Source organism: Diospyros lotus, chromosome 15, assembly GCF_014633365.1.
Source record: "Diospyros lotus cultivar Yz01 chromosome 15, ASM1463336v1, whole genome shotgun sequence".
Classification (NCBI taxonomy): Eukaryota; Viridiplantae; Streptophyta; class Magnoliopsida; order Ericales; family Ebenaceae; genus Diospyros; species Diospyros lotus.
In genome coordinates this window covers 8,221,222-8,235,476 of record NC_068352.1, presented here as the reverse complement: position 1 = coordinate 8,235,476, position 14,255 = coordinate 8,221,222, and positions in this window count along the sequence as shown.

Below are 14,255 nucleotides of genomic sequence, written 5' to 3'. Positions count from 1 at the left end.
GATTTCCGATCGTATTCAATTATGAACCTTAACGTACGCATCATAATTACTTAAAAAAATCATATTTCTAATTTTCTCTAATTTTCCTAATTTCTCCTATTTCCTCCTATTATTTCCTCAAGATTATGAAATAAATACTTCCTCATAAAATTTTCTCAATTTATCTTCTCAATAATTCCTAAAACAATATTTTTAAGCTCCAGAAATTTTCTTATAATTTTCAAAATCCATGTTCTATTTATTTCTCATTTTCTCTTTGATTTTCAAACATCTATTACCTCAAAAAATTCATAATAAATACCAATCATGTATTTCTCTTCCAATTTTATCATCAAAAATTCTAAAATATCATTATCATATTTTTTAATTTTTAAAAATTTTTTTGAAGATAACTCACATTCCCACGGAGTGATTCGGTATTCTTCTATAATGCGATAAAGTCTCGATTTGCATATCCAACAACGTCTTTTGTCACAAATTTTCACACAAACTACTAAACCCAACCTATAGGATTTTTTTAAATTTTTTTTGGTATTTTTCTCTCTCTATATATTTTTTTCTTTTCTTTTTTTCAAATTTCTCTCTCACTCTCAAATTTTTCTTTCTTACAACATTTCTCTTTCTAATCTAAGTCCTCCAACCTTTCAAGTTTCCCCTATTTATAGAAGGTTGAATTAAGTTTAGCATAATTGTAGTAACCCACTATTTTTAATTATTTTTTCACATTTCTTAATTATTTTTCACTAAATTTCACTCAAAATCTTTAATTATTTATCCACACCTTACTTGTCTCCCACATTTCTCACACCCATTATCTTTGATTATTTGTCCATACCTTACTTTATCTCCCACATTTCTCACACCCATTATCTTTGATTATTTGTCCATACCTTACTTTGTCTCCCACATTTCTCAATTGTTTCACCCATTATCTTTAATTATTTTGTCACATTTCTTAATTATTTTCACTAAATCTCACTCAAAATCTTTAATTATTTATCCACACTCTACTTTGTCTCTCACATTTCTCAATTATTTCACCCATTATCTTTGATTATTTGTCTACACCCTACTTTATCTCCCACATTTTTCAATTATTTCACCCACCATCTTTAATTATTTTGTCATCTTTTTTAATTATTTTTCACTAAATCTCACTCATAATCTTTAATTAGTTGTCCACATCCTACTTTGTCTCCAATATTTCTCAATTATTTCACTCATTATCTTTGATTATTTGTCCACACCTTATTATGTCTCCCACATTTTTTAATTATTTCACCCATCATCTTTAATTATTTTGTCACCTTAATTATTTTCCACTAAATCTTTTTTTGAACAGATTACTCTTTCTTTTAGTTCATTAATTTTAAGCCCACTTTCTTAGCCTATTAACTTTAAGCTCATTTACTTAGTCTTTCCTTTTTTTCTACTTAGCCCACTAACTCTAAGCCCATTTACTTAACCTTTCATTTTTCAACTTATCCCACTAACTCTAAACCCATTAGTTTTTCAATTATAATATCTAATGGATGTCAAAAAAATATTTTTTTTAAATACAAAAAAACAATTATTATTATTCTCAAAATACTAGGATATTACAGAGAAGGTGTTCTCTTGCATGCATGCGTCATGCATTTGCAGGTGATGAGACTGGCTATCTGGCGCTGATGGAAGTTCCCAAGTGGTAGCATGGTGGCGACGAGACCCTCATTAGTATGGGTGGGATTCGCTATTAATGAGGACAGGATTTGAGGCTGTCGCGCGGATATCCAATGGGAGTCGTAATGATGTGGTGGCAGGCTAGCGTTGGGCCAAGGCTGGGTCTAGTGGGAGGACCATGATTGGGCCTAAGGAGGGGGCTGAGATTGGCCCTGAGGAGAGGGCCAAGATTGGGCCTAAGGAGAGGGCCGAGATTGGCCTAAATAATCCACAACCCCCCCAGGTCAGATGCTTGAGTAACGAGCATTTGAGCTAGAAAAGAGAGGCGGGGGCAATTTTTGTTGCATACGCTAGTTTTGGAGAGTTGGATGTCTAATTCGAGGCATGACTTTGGAGTCGGGCTTAGGTAGACTTGAGATCCGACGTGTTTGTCTAATCCAAGGCATAACTTGAGAGTGAAAGTTGGACCGAGGCAAGCTCGAGGTCCTGTGCGCTTGCCTAATACAAGGAGTGGCTCGATAGGGCCAAGGAAGCCTCGAGGCCTTAGAACAGTTACGAGGTTGTGCCTGAGGTCCACGTTGGTTTGGGTCCTGAGCACGGCAAGTAGAGGACTGAGGCAGACCGCGTTAACCTAAGTCTGGAACACTGCAAATGGAGGACTAAGGAGGGCTTGAGGTCTTGTGACGGACTCTGTCGACCTAGGTCCGGAACACTGGAAATGGAGGATTGCGGCAGACTCGAGGTCCTATGACCGACCGCGTCAACCTAGGTCTGGGACACTTCAAATGGAGGATCGAGACGGGCTTGAGGTCCTGTGACGGACTGCGCTGACCTAGATCTGAAACATTGCAAATAGAGGATCGAGGCGGGCTCGAGGTTCTATGACGGACCGCGTCAACCTAGGTTCGGAGCACTGCAAATGGAGGACCGAGACTGCTCGAGGTCCTGTGACGGACCGCTTTGACCTAGGTTTGGAACATTGCAAATGGAGGACCGAGGCAGGCTAGAGGTCCTGTGAAAGATCGCATCAACCTAGGTCCGAAACATTGTAAATAGAGGATCGAGGCAGACTCAAGGTCTTGTGGCAAACCGCATCGACCTAGGTCTGGAGCACTGTAAATAGAGAATCAAGGAACACTGCAAATGGAGGACTGATGCGGGCTTAAGGTCCTGTAACGGACTGCGTCGACCTAGATCCTGAATATTGCAAATGGAGGACTGAGGCGGGCTTGAGGTTATGTGACGGATCACGTCGACCTAGGTCCAGAATACTGCAAATGGAGGACTGAGGCTGGCTTGAGGTCCTGTGACGGACTGCTTCGACCTTAGGTCTGAAATATTACAAATGAAGGATCGAGGCCGGCTCGAGATCTTGTAACAGACTGCGTCGACCTAGGTCCAGAGTATTATAAATGGAGAATCGAGGCGGGCTCGAGGTCTTATGACGGATCGCGTCGACTTAGGTCTGGAGCATTGCTAAGGGAGGACCGAGACGGGCTCGAGGTCCTACTAATACTTGTATTGAATGAGTTACGAGTAATAAAATGAAAAATTCTTGGTCACCTTATATTTAGCGGGTCGAGTGAGTCCAAGGTGACCTAAGATCTGTTTATGTTGTGCCTGTTTGATACAAAGCTAACTTCAGGGAGAGTGGCCGAGGTTACTCATGGCCGGGGCTAGACCGAGGAAGTTTGAGATCTGCTAATGCCTATTTGATAAAAGGCTATCTTCAAGGAGAGTGGTCAAGGTTACTCGTGGTCGGGGCTAGATCAAGGAAGCTCAAGGTCTGCCAATGCTTGTTTGATACAAGGCTATCTTCAAGGAGAGTAGTCGAGGTTACTCGAGGTCGGGGCTAGACTGAGAAAGCTCGATGTCTGCCAATGCCTATTTGATATAAGGCTATCTTCAGGAAAAGTGACCGAGGTTACTCAAGGTCGGGGTTAGATCAAGGAAGCTCGAGGTAAGGAAATAGTTGCTTAACTATAATGTCTCCGTAGGCTAGCTGCGTTCCATGACCTGGGTAAGGGCCTTCTTAGGAGTTCGGCCATGTGGTAAGCTCCGTTACCGAGATTGTTGGCGACTCGATAAGGGCCTTCTCAGTTAGCGCCAAGCTTTCCTTGTGCAGATTGTTTGCTCAGGCCTTCAATCTTCCTTAGAACCAGGTCTCTTTCTTGAAATCTTCTGGGTTTTGTTATATTTTCGAGCTACTCATTGTTCGGAAGCCTGTTCGTGGATTTGGGCTTAGCCCCTGGTTTGCTGGATAAGGTCAAGGTCGGCTCGTGGTTCTTCATCGTTAGTGTCTTCACGAAAATGTTGTCACCTAGGGCTAAGTTCTTCAATCTCTACAGGGATCAGGGCCTTTGACCAGTAGATGAGTCGAAAGGGTGTTTCCAATGTCGAGGTTTGAGCTGTGGTGTGGTACGACCACAGCACCATGGGGAGTTTTTTTGGCCATGCGCCCTTGGAGCCATCAAGTCATTTTTTCAGACCCGCTAAGATGATCTTGTTAGTAGCTTCTACTTGGCTGTTCGTATGAGGGTGTTCGACTAAAGTGAAAACCTGGTGGATGTCGAGCTCTTGACAGAAGTCCTGGAGCTTGCTGTTGGTTTCTGGTTAACTTAGTAACTTGGTTTTGAAGTTGTTGGATAGTCTGGAGGAGGGCCTCCATGATAGTTGGGTTTTGCGGGAGGTGGTTGGTGTCGTTTGGCTCCTGGGTGGAGGCGCTTCTGGTTTGCACCATGGAATGGCCATGGGGAGGTCGGTTTGAAAGGCTCTCGTGAACTTATGGGGTAGGTAAGTTTTACCATGCCCCACAGTGGGCACCATATGTTCCTTCCTGACCTAAAAAAGGATGATTGGAGGCGAGGCGAGGGCTCAGGCAATGGGTCCATCCGGGGGGCGACTAACACCTATAAGCACTCCGACAGTTGAGTAAGTAAGAGAATAGGAAGAAGCAGTGTATCAGTAGGTCAGAGATCAATACATACCTTGTCTCTGAAGAAAGCTGGTTGATATAGGAGGAGGAGCTGTCCTCCTACATGCATGTGTAGGAGGAGGAGCTGTCCTGCTGTCCTCCTACATGCATGTGTAGGAGGAGGAGCTGTCCTCCTACATGCATGTGTTGTGTGTTTGCAGGTGATGAGACTGGCTATCTGACGTCGGTGGAAGTTCCCAGGTGGTAGCATGGTGGCGATGAGACCTTCATTAATGTGGATGAGATTCGCCATTAATGAGGACAGGATTTGAGGCTGTCGCACGGATATCCAGTGGGAGTCATAATGATGTCGTGGCAGACTGGCGTTGGACCAAGGCTGGGTCTAGAGGGAAGACTAAGATTGGGCCTAAGGAGGGGGCTAAGATTGGGCGTAAGGAGAGGGTCGAGATTGGGCCTAAAGAGAGGGTCGAGATTGGCCCGAATGATCCACGTAAGTTTCTCAAAATTATGATTAATGGCTAAATTTTAATAAATAATCTTGAATCACGATCAAGTTTGTCACTTTATTCTATGCGAGAATCTTAGTCAGATTATGAAATTTAATTTTAAGCAAAATTGGTTTGTTATTAGATCTTTGGAAGACCCCTTTGTGAGCTGAGCAGGTCCAAGTAAAATTTCGCACAAGATCGAGGGTGTAACAACCCGTTAGTGGGTCTAGGAGTTTATTAATATTTTATTTATGGGCATTTAAAATTTTACCCTTGTTAAATTAAATGTTGGGGAAATATTTTCTTATGTGAATAAATTATAAATGTTATTATCATATTTGATGAAAAGAGGAGAAATAAAGAAAAGAAAGAAAGAAAATGAAAATGATTGAAAAGTCCAACTTAGTGGGTTAAAGTGGATTGGGCTACTAAAATTAGGTTAAGCCCAAGTGCAAGTTGTGTGGTATTCTATTTAAGTAAATGAAATGGATTGGGTTGCCCATTAAGCCATTATGAAATGGACTACTTTGAGTTGGGTTAGTGAAATTGGCTTTGGGCCCATATGTATGGAAGGATGTGTATTAATGGGTAAAAAGAAAATTGGAAAAGAAAAGGAAAAAAGAGATGAGAAATGACCATAAAGGGGCTTGGATATTTCAAGTGTGTGTGTGTGTGTGTGTAGTGAAGGGCAAATTGGGAAGAGGAAATGAGGAGGGTGGTTGGAGTTGGCGGTAGCCCATCTCCCCATATTCCTTCTTGCTTCTCAAACAATTCTTCCTATTTTTTTTTCTCTCTCTCTCTCTCTCTCCATTTTCTCTTCCTCTCCCTCTCGTTCATTTCTTCTCCTTCTCCTTCTTTCTTCTTCTTCTTCTTCTTCTTCATTATTGGTGTCCATTGAAGCTTAAAATGAAGGTTGCAGTTGGGTGCTTTTCTTCTCTTTGGGATTCCATTATCAAGGCAAGTTCTTCTTGCACCTCTTTTCCTTAGTTGTGCAAATTCTTCCTCTTCTCTTGTTCTCTCCATTTGATGCAAGATCTTTGTATTTTTTTTTTTGTTGGGTCCATTTTTTGTGAAAATAGGTCTCTTTCTATTGGTTGTAAATGTTGTATAATTATTTTGTATTAGTTTTCTAAATTTGTGGGTTTCCATTTTATTGTCGTTGGGTGTCTTGTAAATGGTTTCATTGGAGTTTGTTCACCCCATTGTTCCTTCAAGGAATGATTTTGTTGGGTCAGAAAGCTAAATGAGGGGGTTTTGGTGTGTTTGGTGCTCATTTCGTATGTTTTTGGTTGCGTCAAGTCGATTTATCTATGGGTTAAGTCGACTCGGCCGAGACTTGTCGTTGTAGTCATTTTTCAACTGTTCTCAGATAAGTCAACTTATTTTTCCCTTAAGTCAACTTAGCCTCAATCGACTTATTTTCTCCTTAAGTCAACTTAGTGAATTCCGTCAATACTACGTATGTTGTGCTATTTTGTTCATAACGTTTGATGTAGAAGTCAGAATTGAGATTTGTTTGAAGTGTTATAAACTGGATTTTGAGGGATTCGATTTGATATTTAATATCATATACTTAGGTTATAATTTGAGTTGGTTAAGACTTTTTTCAATCCAAATTAAGCATGATTGTTATATAAATTGTTATTAATTGTTTCCTCTAGCATCACTCAATCCTCCAAAATGCTAGGATGTGATTGAAAATATGCATATGTGCATGCATGGGCTCATGAATGAATATACTATTGAAATGTTTAAATATGCATGATGTTCATGATATGTACATTTCTATAATGGAGCATGTTTGCTATACTTATGTGAGATCTCATGGGCATTGCATGGCATCATTATTTGCGCCCTCTATTATTATTATTATTATTATTATTATTATTATTATTATTATTATTATTATTATTATTATTTTGGTGCTGCGAATATGTTCCACAGGTAAGAAAAGGATATTATATAGAGCGTCTGACGCGGGTAAGGTGGCCATATAGCCTAGTAGATGATGCTCATGCCAATGAGTGGCAAAATAATTTATATATATATATGTATGTATGCATGCATGCATATGAGTAAATGGCTTTGAGAACCGATGTGATCCACGTATATGGAAGGTCGTGTGAGCTAATGCGATGTATGGAGGACTGTGTGATTTTGGGAAATGAAATGTTGTATAAATCCATAATGATGATAGTATGGAATGGTATTAATAATGGGAATTGAATGATGGGTTTAAATTGTAACAGGAAGTCGGATGTACTCTATTTTTGTTATCCATCCTTTCATTCTTGTTTCCGTTATTATATGTGTATACTTGTCGAGCTTTATGGCTTACTTTGAAATATGAGTTTTGATGAACCATAAGAAAATATATTTCTTTGAGGATGTTGTTGCCCAGTCTAGAAGGCATGAACCTAATGGGTGTCTAGATGTTGGGTAATGATTTTTTTTTGGCTCTGAGTTATTCATGTCTTCATATATCGTTCTATGGATACCTCCATTTGCTATATACTTATTGAGCCTTGTGACTCACTTTGCTTCTTTTGTCATTCCAGGAAATGGAAGATAGATATTTGAGGCGAGTTTTGGTTAGATATGTATAGAGATGTCCTGGCCTTAAGATCAATGGGTGTAATGTTGAGGGCAAGAAATAGAAGGTTTATTTTGTTTTTTAAAGCCTTAGTGTCTTTTTATTTTGAAAATGTACGGGTAGTAAGCCAAGATGATGATGTAATGAATGTTATATAATTTATTTTGGCTCCTGTTATTAGAGAGCAAATTCCGAAAAGCAATTTTTTTGAGAATTTTGACTATTTGCATCCATTTTCAATAGACATTCTCTCGGACTTCCTATGTTAACGAGAAACTCCGAGAGCGGGCCCTAACAAAGGGTGGACTAGTTAATCAGATCAAGATTGAGTGTGACCCAAATAAAATGTACATGCATCAACCAAGATAAATTTTGAGTATCATTAGGTACACAAACAATTACGTCAATTAAAAATGCTATGTAGATAACGAAATGAATGAACGTGTTGTATTTATTTATTGAAAGGTACCTATTAAAACATAACCAAGTCTGAGATTATAAATAGGAATCAATTGGATGAATGGAGTTATGTTTTTCTTTCAATCCTTTCTTTTCCTTTTCTGATTTGTACATAGTTTTGACTACAAGACTCTCGGAGGTCTTTTGCTATTTTAAGTGGAAGCAAATAACACCTTAAAAAAGAGAGACTTCATTATATTTTGATTAGAAATTGTTAGTTTATCCGACTTCTCCAAAAAGACATGTTTAAGTGGCTGTTTGGCTTATCTTTTTTTTTTTTTTTTTTTAGTTTATAAACTTTTATATTTATAAATTAAGTAAAGTTTTAAAATTGACTAACATTTAAATTTATAATATATTTGGATAATACTCTGAATTAGGATGGAGTGTTAAATATATATTTTATATAAATTATAATTTATAACTCAAAATATAGAAGAGTATATTTAATTTCCAAAAGCATATATAATATAAAATCTGAATATACACACACACACATATATATATATAGAAACTAAAATTAAAAAGAAAACAAAAAAAAATTGCAAGTCGGGGCTAGATGTTTCTCATGTCAAAGAAATCAAAGAATATTTATAACAAACTAATAAATTTTTTTTGCCTATTCATATACATACAATTGAATTCTTGCCTATTCATATACATACAATTGGGCTTCGCCGCTTTAACATTTATAACAAACTAATAAATTGAATGGTCGTCGTGGGTGGCTATTGGGTGGCATGCCGGGCGGGCCCTTCAAAGTGTACCCGAAATAGATATTTCAGTGGCCCGGACCTTTGGGGCTCGGCCCCGACGCTAACCTTTCCAGCCAACTGGTGATGGTGGCGAGGTGGCCCTTTGCGCCGGCAAAATCCTCCGGCAGAACCCTCCCCGCCTCTACACGACCCTCCATCAAAATGGCCGCGACGGTCACGAAGACGATGAGCAAAACAAAGCTGGTTCGCAACAAACCCATCTTCTTCGTTATATATGTATTGAAGCGAAACTGTGAAAAGTGAAGACGATGACGGCGGCGGCGACGAACGGAGGTGTTTTCTTTGTCCTCTGAGGGTGTCAGCTGGAGAGTTTCTTCTTCTGATGTGATTTTGGTTAATTAATTTTGTGGGTTGGGAAGAGAGCGAGGAGTGATGAAAATCATGAAATGAAATGGGTTTGAAGCATTTATATATATATATATATAGATGATAAAGAGTAAGGTACGAACGCGTTGACCAAGCCCCGTATTGAACCAGTCTCGTCTTACACTCAATTGTTAATTCCCGTGAATATTTGTACTTCGTTCCGGCGCGGCGGCCGCATGCGTATGGCCTATGGATCCTTGAGTTTGAATATGTCAACCCTATTCCGAAACTGCCCCTCTGTGGGTCAACTTTGCATGGAAGGTAATTTGTAAGGTTTGATTTGGTTTTAATTTTGGTCAAAATTATAATTAAATTAAACTTAAATTATTAAAATTAAAATTAAATTATTACTCATTGGTTTTAAAAATTAAAAAGTATAATCAAACCATTCGAAGTATTCATAAATTTTTTTTATAACTCCATAATAAATTAAGACAAACTCTAATAAAGTTATATTATTTTTACATAAAATTACAAATTAACTTCAAACTTCTTAGATATAATTATTTGATTAATAAAAAAAATAATTTTAGATCAAGTTTTATTTTTATTTGTTAATTACTTTATAAATATTAAATATTTTATATATTTGTAATGCATTAGTTAAAATACTTGTAAAAAAATACATTAGTCAATATATATATATTATGTGTATATATACTATTTTAAATAAATAAATATATTATATATATATATATATTCGGCTCACACATTTAGTTCGGTTTCAATTCGGGTTTTGATTTGAATTTAGGAAAAACCACAATCAAACGATATCCATTAAAATAATGTTCGATTTTTCATAAAATCAAATCATTATCCAATCAAATAATTTTCAACCACATTGATCAATTCAATTTTAATTCGATTCCTCACCATTTGGGTTGCAATTAGCATTCCTAATAATTTGGGCCTTTTAGTTAAAGGTAGAATGGCTGGGAGAACTGTTGAAGTATTCAAGTAATTGGAGTTCAACGTTTTGAAAATTTCAGTTGACCCAACTGCCCCTTCAAGCAAAGTTGCTTGACTTTGGGACTTCAGAAAAAGTATTTTTTTGCTTGAATTTGGAACTTCAGAAAAAGTTTTTTTTTTGTAATTTTTTTATGATTTTTGGCTAAAATTAAAAGGCAAGTACTTAATGGTAGAAAATGTTATGTATTTTTTGTGAATCATAAACAATAGACCTCACAAGACAACTGCAAAACAAGCAGCTAGAATGTATCACTCACCCCGGGGCAAAACCTTTGTTAGGGCTTCTGATACTGGAAGCTTGATCAAGAATGAACGAAGAGAGAATTCAAGATTAGCTTCTTCCACCTTTGAGCCATAAGACTGGTTCACAGAGAGCTTGAAGATAAATCTCTCCGATTGGATATTCTCAGTGTTATAGAAAACAACTGCAACTCTCTCCACCAATCCCTAGTTAGGAAATAGTAAACATAATAAGCACACACCTGCTTCAGTAAACCCATTAATGAATGGTTAGCATATTATCAGAACATGAATTTGTGAATTGAGTTTGCTCGTGTAACTAGTCCACTGACAAGCCAAAAACCAAGCCTCACATGACAAGCCCCAATCGGCACATAACTGAAAGAAGCACTCTGGACCACCGGAGCCATAGAATTGATATTATGACCGCCCATCATATCGTTGAGTTTTGCTCATGTCCCATTTTTTTGTTCTTTAATGCTTTAGTATGCATCCAAAAAATTGCTTCAGTTACTCGGCAAAGAAGAACTACTTTAGTTTAGTTATTTTGGATTTGTGCAATTACTGGTTAACTCAATTGAAGAAGCATTAATCAAGACCATTGGTATCAGCCACTAGGATACATCTGACTGACAAGTGATCATACAACCATAACAACAATCACAAGCTCTCCCACTAGGTAGGGTCTAGACCTCCAGCCATCTCTATCCATGGCCGATTGAAAAGTGATCAGGAAAACACTTTTTTTCCTTGCCCAATTACTCTGATGCTTTCTCATGTCTATGAGAAGCCACGTATATCTTAGCCTTCCGGTAAACCTCAACCTGCCTAACAATCATGGTAGAAATGTCACTATATGGCCAAAACTTAAAACTAATGTTGATGCAATACCATCCCAGGCCACTTGCTGGCCCGCCTGCTCAGCAGCAACTAGAAGCCCCAAATGACTTCCCAAAATGTCAACAAATAATGAGTATCACTGTTAAGAAATAAGATTGCTGTAAGCTCAGATCACAATTTGAATGGGAGAACTCATTCTTCAACAAATTACTACAGCAATTGATGATAGTTATAGCTATATAAGGCAATTCATTCTGCCTAAGCACCTTATGCAAAAGAAGCAATGGCATTTACTGACCTCCTGCAGAAAAGGAAGCAGCCCGTTGACAGCTGAATGGATGTATTCCCTAAGTTTAGGATGACGAGCCTTCTGGACCACTACATTCATATACGTGTCTATATAATTTATAATTTTATTTTTAATAATAAAATTATAAATTAATTTATAAATATTAGATAAATTATACCTACTTATTAAAAAATATATTAATATAATATATATACATATTTTATTTTTTTCTTAAAAAATATTACCATTAATATATATACAATATATATATACACTTAATATATATAAAATATATATTACCATTAATATATACAGAGGCGGAGCTAGGATTTTCATTTAGTGGGGGCGAACTTAAATATAAAAAATATAATTTTCAACATAAGACAATAATGATAACATTAAAATGTAAAAAAAAAAAATTACAATTGTTGTTTACGGCTTTTCATACTTTGATAACATCGCATAATGACCCCATTATCAATTTTGTTAAATACATCATTTTCAACATACACAACTAAACTATCATTCATCCATTGGTTTCCAATCCTACTACACAATCGATTCTTCACGATATTCATTGCAGAAAATACCCTTTCAACTGTAGTAGTCGCAACCGAAAGAGTTAATGGCAAAGTCACAAGCTTATAAACTAATGGGTACACTATATTTTTTTCATCGCAACCAACTTCTGTCCAAGTTCATCGAGTCCCCGTAATTCTTCAAACTCTTTGTTGGAGCGTATATCAAAAATATAAGTTTGAAGCTGATCATCAAGTGCCATGAGCTCTACTCTTGAAAAATCTTCAAGATAATACTCAGCAAGACGAATTAATTTTTCTTTGTCAAAAGCAGAAAATGAATCATTTGGGCATAAGCATGCTATACAAAGAAGTAACTCAGTACTAACCTCAGAAAAACGGTCATTTAATTCTTGAAGTTGCATATCAATGATAGCATAGAACAAGTCCACACAAAAGTGATGCAAATTTGTCATTTCTTCAGTGTTACGCCGTGAACGACCTCGGCGTATAAAAACACCATCCATGTCGGGCACATCAATATTATGCTTTTCACAAAAAGAAACCACTGCTTTCAAAAACAAATCCCACTCATCGTCCCTCATCACTTGGAGTCTTTGTTTGCATATTTTCATTAAAGTAATAGCATTTACAATATCTTGATCTTTTCTTTGTAATGCCTTGGACAATTCATTTGAAATCGCTAAGATGGTTCTCATGAGATGTAGATTAAAAGCAATTCAAATGATTGTATTGAGTCCAATAAATCATCTGCCTCACATTTTTGTTCAGTAAATCCATCATCAACAATCATTTCAAGAACATCAACTATAGGCGAGAACATGGAAATCAAACTAATCAAAGTACCATAATGCGATCCCCAACGAGTATCACCAAAACGAGTAATAGTACTTTGTTGATTAAGACCCTAGCCACTTGAAATCTCACCATTATGGAGTGCTTCAAAAATTACGGCTTCTTGTTTCTCTTGCAAAAGATCACAATGCTTCGATGACGCTCCAACAATATTCACCACTCTAGAAACCAAATTAAAGAGCAAAGTAACTTGCACATGTTTCTTTGCTACAGCTGCAAGTGCCAATTGAAGTTGGTGAGCAAAACAATGAACATAGAAAGCACACGGGTTCTCTTTCAAAATAAGTGCTTTGAGACCATTAAACTAACCTTGCATGTTGCTAGCCCCATCATAACCTTGCCCCCGCAATCTAGATATACTTAACCCATATCTAGAAAATAATTTATCTATAGCAGCCTTAAGTGATGGGGCAGTAGTACTGGAAACATGTTCAATCCCAATAAACCGTTCAACTACATGTCCCGTTTTATTCACATAACGCAAAACAGTAGACATATGTTCCTTTATTGAGATATCCCGAGATTCATCAATTAGAATTGAAAAGAATGCATCACCAACATCTTTTATGATAAGATCAATCATTTCAATAGTAGCAGCTTGTACAATATCCTTTTGAACATCAGGTGATGTTAACTTGAGATTTTCAGGAGCATTTTTCAAAGTAACAGCCTTAATCTCCTTATTATGATTGGCTAGAAATTGCAATAGTTCAAGAAAGTTACCTTGATTATTTGAATTTTCAGACTCGTCATGACTACGAAAGGCAAGTTCTTGTCGTAGAAGAAGTCGAACACAATCAATTGATGCATTCAAACGAATTCGATAATCACATCGTGTTTGTTTTGACTGCTTGAAGAAAACTGTCTCAATATTTTGCTCTTGATTCATTAAGGCTTCACAGTTACTTCGAGCTTGATTGTGTGCACTATTGGCATCTCCAACATGAATTTGAAGTCTATCTTTCTTTTTAAAATTACTGAACCCTTCTTTCACAAAAGAATCACCACCTCCTTGTTTCCCATTATTTGTTTTAAAAAGATAACAATATAAGCAAAATGCAGCATCTTTGCTTATACTATATTCCAACCAATCACTAAATTCATTGAACCAAGCCGTAATGAATCGTCTTAATTTTTTTCATGGAAATGCATGATTTCGAGGTTGACACGGACCTCTTTGCAAGTAGACTCTTCTAATTTGATCTCTAAGATTAACATTGTAATCCATTATTGGAGTTCTTAGC